Source organism: Nerophis ophidion, linkage group LG11, assembly GCF_033978795.1.
Source record: "Nerophis ophidion isolate RoL-2023_Sa linkage group LG11, RoL_Noph_v1.0, whole genome shotgun sequence".
Classification (NCBI taxonomy): domain Eukaryota; kingdom Metazoa; phylum Chordata; class Actinopteri; order Syngnathiformes; family Syngnathidae; genus Nerophis; species Nerophis ophidion.
Window position 1 is genome coordinate 62,463,048 of NC_084621.1, and position 6,294 is coordinate 62,469,341.

Sequence of the window (6,294 nt, forward strand, 5' to 3'; positions counted from 1 at the left end):
TGTATGTATACACACATACATACATACGTATATATATATATATATATATATATATATATATATACGTATGTATGTACATGTGTATATATATACGTGTATACATTTATATATGTATATATATGTGTGTTTATATATGTGTATATGTATTTATATATTTGTATATATACGTGTATGTATATATACACACACACATATATATATATGTATATATATATATATATATATATATATATATATATATATATATATATATATGGGTGTGGGTGTGGGTGTGTATATATATATATATATATATATATATTATATATATATACATATATACATATATATATATATATATAAATATATATATATATATTTATATATATATATATTAGACATAGATTATTAGACATACAGATGGAACACAGAAAGTACTTAGTAACAATATGTATTTTTAGTAGTGCTATAAAATGATACATTTTTACATTCAATCACACACAATTAAATACTATTGTGCTTTTTTGTAATAAATTACTGCTTACACATTTGACACCAGTGCAAGTTTATTGTAAGAAAGTAATACAGGATTTTTTTTTTAAATAAATGTTTTACTTGAATACACTGCATTTATTTGTTAGGTAGCAGTCTTTTCTGAAGTGCCAACAGGGTGTATTTTGAAGTGAACTTTTCAAGCGAGCACACCAATCAGAGTCTCTTCACTCATCTTTGCACGGCTGTATGCATTGGCCTGATCACTACCGGAGAACAACCCACATCACCTTTTAAGTAACCATTCAGTCAAACTAAACTGTGTGATTAATATGTCTGCACTATTTTTTAGTGATTAATTACATGAGTTAACTTATGTTTGTCAAAAAATAGACCAGTTTGGGCCTGGATTTTGCAAATGTCATCTTTAGATTTGCACTCTTACAACTAGTATTGCCTCACATGACCATGCTGTCATCACCTTGACGCTCCCCCTTGCTGGCACCTTTCTGGTCACTGGCAGTGTCAGCCGCATCCCGACATCCTTTTGACCTTGTTTGCACTCTCACTCCAAATGGCACCTTGCTAGGACCTTGTGATCAGTGCCAATCAGCAGAGGCCCCGGGGGAATCTGCCGCCAGTGTGAGTGAGTCCGTCTGCCCATCCTCCCAGTCGTCTGTCTGCCATCACGCCCGCGTCGACCTCGCTGTACCACCAACTCTCATCCGGCTTGTCCTGGTGGAAGATACACGGTGGTCCTTGTTGATATCGTGTTTGCTGTGCATGGTGCATATATTGTCAGGGTTACTAATAGATGAGCGTGGTGTGCAAATACAGCTTCCATGAGAAACTGCACAATTATTTGTATTCATGCAGTGAATAAGGAACATTGTTTTAAAGACCAGCAGGGGGCGCTCAAATATGCAGTTACAATACAAACTGTTATTTTACACATACTCAATGTACTTGACACTGTAGCACATTATTATGTTGACTCATTTTTTGAAAGTGACCTTTATTTTGTGCTGCAATTAATAGTATATTTTGTTTTACTTGTTTTTTTATTTAAATAAATTTGAATACATTTTTAGAAGTTCCTAAAATTGTTGGCCATGGCTGTAATGCACTGTATTCAGGACTACTGTAATCCCTCGTTTATCATTGTTAATTGGTTCCGGGCATGACCGCGATAAATTCATTTATTAAGTCCTATTCAATAGGTTGATTGGCAACACTAAATTGGCCCTAGTGTGTGAATGGGAGTGTGAATGTTGTCTGTCCATCCGTGTTGGCCCTGCGATGAGGTGGTGACTTGTCCAGGGTGTACTCCGCCTTCCACCAGATTGTAGCTGAGATAGGCGCCAGCGACCCCAAAAAAAGGGAATAAGCGGTAGAAAAATGGATGGATGGATGGATGGATGGATGGAAGTCCCATTCCTGGGTGGATCTCACGTCAGAGCAAGGCAGATGGTTAATCATTTTGAAATGCAGTCCGCTGAAAACGATAGAAAGTACCACTCTTAGTAATAGACTTCCTTTATTGTCATTCAAAATTGAACTTTATAGTACAGATAAGAACAAATTGTTGCATTAGTTTGTAGCTGAGATAGGCGCCAGCGCCCCCCGCGACCCCGAAAGGGAATAAGCGGTAGAAAATGGATGGATGGATGGATAGTTTGTTGTAGTCCAGGATAAAAGAGCAATAAGATGCAAAGTGTTTGCATTTACAAAAAAAGGTGCGGATATAAAAAGATAGATTACTGTACAGATAAAAATATTGCACTTTTGCATATGCATCCACGTTTATGGATGTATGTTATATTGTCTTTATATTCGAGCGAGTTAATCCGTTTCTGGTGGGAATTGAGGGGATTATTATGATGCGTGCAAGAGTCTTATGATCTGAGAGAAGGACCTGTTACAGAACCTGGAGGTTCTGCTACGGAAGCTGCGGAACCTCTTTCTAGAGTCCAGCAGTGAAAAAAGTCCTCGGTGGGGGTGGGAGGAGTCTCTACTGATTTTTTGAGCCACTATTCCACTTTTTATGCACTTTTTTCAGTAAAGGTGTTTTTAAAATGTGCTTTGGGCTATAAAAAAAACTACCGTATTTTCCCAACTTTTTTTCTCAAAACTCAACGGTGCGCCTTATAACCCGGTGCGCCTAATGTACGGAATAAGTTTGGTTGAGCTTACCCACCTCGAAGCTATTTTATTTGGTACACGATGTAATGATAAGTGTGACGAGTAGATGGCAGTCAAATATAAGAGATAAGTGTAGGCTGCACTATGATGGCGATATGACTCAAGTAAACAACACCAACATTTTTATATTCCATTGAAAATATAGAACATTACACACGGGGCTCAAAAATATATCAAAATGTTTTAGTACGACTTTGGTAAGCTATGAAGCCGCATCACTTGATGTGCTTCAACATACGAGTATTATGGTGTGTGTATATAAGGTAAGACATATTATCTGGCGTTTTGTTTCGCGATATTATACAAAAGCAACTTTTCTTACCTTCTGGTACCTGCTGATCTGTATTTGGGATCTGCATAAATCCTTAAAAATTGCACGCGTCCGCCTTTGTAGTCCGTGAGGACACCATAGTCGATAAGCTTCTCCTTTTTCTCTATTTTCTTGTTATGGGACATTCATCCGCCGTTGTTGCCATTTCTGATATAAAGTAGTGTAAAGTTTATAGTTATATCTGTCAGTAAACTCACCATGGAACTCTCCTGACGGAATGAATAAAGTACTATCTAATGAAAGCACTAAAACATACCGGTGTAGTGAGTAAGCATTATTCACCCAAGGAACTTTAGTTATTAGAGAGTTTCGGTTGGACGTTTTTTCACAAGACACACTTCCGGTGTTGTTGTTTCTGAATGAGGAGATGCTCCTCCGTTTTGATTGATTGATTGATTGATTGATTGATTGATTTGATTGAAACTTTTATTAGTAGATTGCACAGTTCAGTACGTAACCCGTACAATTGACCACTAAATGGTAACACCCGAATAAGTTTTTCAACTTGTTTAAGTCGGGGTCCACGTTATCAATTCATGGTTATTGATTTAAGTAAAGTCTGAATGTCATTAAAACAGTTAGCTCTGTCTTTTGACACTTCTTCCACTCCCATCCTTGCACGCTACACCGCTACAACAAAGATGGCGGGGAGAAGACGCTGCCAAAGGTGAGCCACGTAAATAAGACCGCCCACAAAACGGCGCATCGGAAAGTGACTGTCATAAAGCGGTTTGTAGATGATCTGTGAAACATAATCTATGCAACATTTTTGACCAAAGAACCACCATCACATGTTATGTAGACCACGAGGAAGTTTTCAATTTAGAAAAAAATAAATAAAAAGACTCCCTTGATGCGCCCAATAATCCGGAGTGCTTTATGTATGAAAAATTATTTATTTTTAAAATAGACCAATCATCGCCAGTGCGTCTTATAATCCGGTGCACCCTATGGTCCAGAAAATACGGTGAACTGTGGCCTAAAAATGTCTCCCAGGCCAAACTTGCCTATGATTTTTTAAAGTTCCTTTTGTCATGTTTTTTGACACTTTTTCTTCGCTTTGTGTTATTTCTGTTCCAGCTCACTTGTTTTCTTGTTTGCACTTCCTGTATTTCTTTAATTTCTTGTCACTTTTTCTCTTTCTCTGACTCCTTTGGTCCTCTGGACAGGGTTTGGATCACCTTTCAGCTCATCTGCTTTTTTTATTGAGACAGGTGTTTGCTTTGCGTGCACTCACTAGTTTTTGTTTAAAATGTTTTTTTTTTTTTTTAAAGATCTTACCTGTAGACCGAATCCCGTCTCTGCATCCTGGGGTCACAGTCAGCTTGTGACAACTTTATTGCGACGGTTTCACAAAATCTTGTTCCCTGACGTTGCCATCCATCTTCTTCCGCTTATCCGAGGTCGGGTCGCGGGGGCAACAGCCTAAGCAGGGAAACCCAAACTTCCCTCTCCCCAGCCACTTCGTCTAGCTCTTCCCGGGGAATCCCGAGGCGTTCCCAGACCAGCCGGGAGACATAGTCTTCCCAACGTGTCCTGGGTCTTCCCCGTGGCCTCCTACCTGTTGGACGTGCCCTAAACACCTCCCTAGGGAGGCATTCGGGTGGCATCCTGACCAGATGCCTGAACCACCTCATCTGGCTCCTCTCGATGTGGAGGAGCAGCGGCTTTACTTTGAGTTCCTCCCGGATGGCAGAGCTTCTCACCCTATCTCTAAGGGAGAGCCCCGCCACACGGCGGAGGAAACTCATTTCGGCCGCTTGTACCCGTGATCTTATCCTTTCGGTCATGACCCAAAGCTCATGACCATAGGTGAGGATGGGAACGTAGATCAACCGGTAAATTGAGAGCTTTGCCTTCCGGCTCAGTTCCTTCTTCACCACAACGGATGGATACAACGTCCGCATTACTGAAGACGCCGCACCGATCCGCCTGTCGATCTCACGATCCACTCTTCCCTCACTTGTGAACAAGACTCCTAGGTACTTGAACTCCTCCACTTGGGGCAGGGTCTCCTCCCCAACCCGGAGATGCCATTCCACCCTTTTCCAGACGAGAACCATGGACTCCGACTTGGAGGTGCTGATTCTCATTCCGGTCGCTTCACACTCGGCTGCGAACCGATCCAGTGAGAGCTGAAGATCCCGGTCAGATGAAGCCATCAGAACCACATCATCTGCAAAAAGCAGAGACCTACTCCTGTGGTCACCAAACCGGAACCCCTCAACGTTGAAGCACGTCCGACCAGTAGGAGGCCACGGGGAAGACCCTGGCCACGTTGGGAATGTCTCCCGGCTGGCCTGGGAACGCCTCAGGATCCCCCGGGAGGAAGAATACAATAGAATGAAATAGATATTTATTGTCTTTGTACTTTGTACAACAAAATTGTAAGCAAAAACTAATTTAGTCCAAATTCATAATAACTCATAAAAACATAAGAACATAGATAAATAGATAAAAATACATCAAAATACCAAGCACACAGCTGAACTGGACGAAGTGGTTCGGGAGAGGGAAGTCTGGGCTTCTCTGCTTAGGCTGATGCCCCCACGACTCGATCTCGGATAAGCGGAAGAAAAATGGATGGATCGCTACATAATCATATATGCATACATACACAGAATATCCTTCTCATCCTAATTGTACCGCATATCATACTCATTATTTCCTAATTCAAGTAGAGATGGTGACCTGCAAAACAAAGCTAAAGTATGGAATTTTTGTTCAGATAATTCAGCATATATCGATTGGCTTACATTGTTTTGGTTTGAGTATTAGTCATTCAAGAAATGTATTAAAATGGCCCCAGCAACCTACCGTTTGTATTCGGGCTGCGAATCTTTGGGTGTCCCACGATTCGATTCAATATCGATTCTTGGGTCATGATTTGATTTTGTTCGATTCGATTCTTGATTCAAAAACTATATTTTTCCGATTCAAAACGATTCTGGATTCATTCAATACATAGGATTTCAGCAGCATCTACCCCAGTCTGCTGACATGCAAGCAGAGTAGTAGATTAAAAAAAAAAACTGCTTTTATAATTGTAAAGGACAATGTTTTATCAACTGATTGCAATAATGTGAATTTGTTTTAACTATTAAACAAGCCAAAAATATGACTTATTTTATCTTTGCGGAAATATTGGACACTGTGTGTTGTCCAGCTTATGAGATGCAATGCAAGTGTAAGCCACTGTGACACTATTGTATTGTTCTTTTTTTAATTTTTATAAATGTCTAATGATAATGTCAATGAGGGATTTTTAATCACTGCTATGCTGAAGTTAT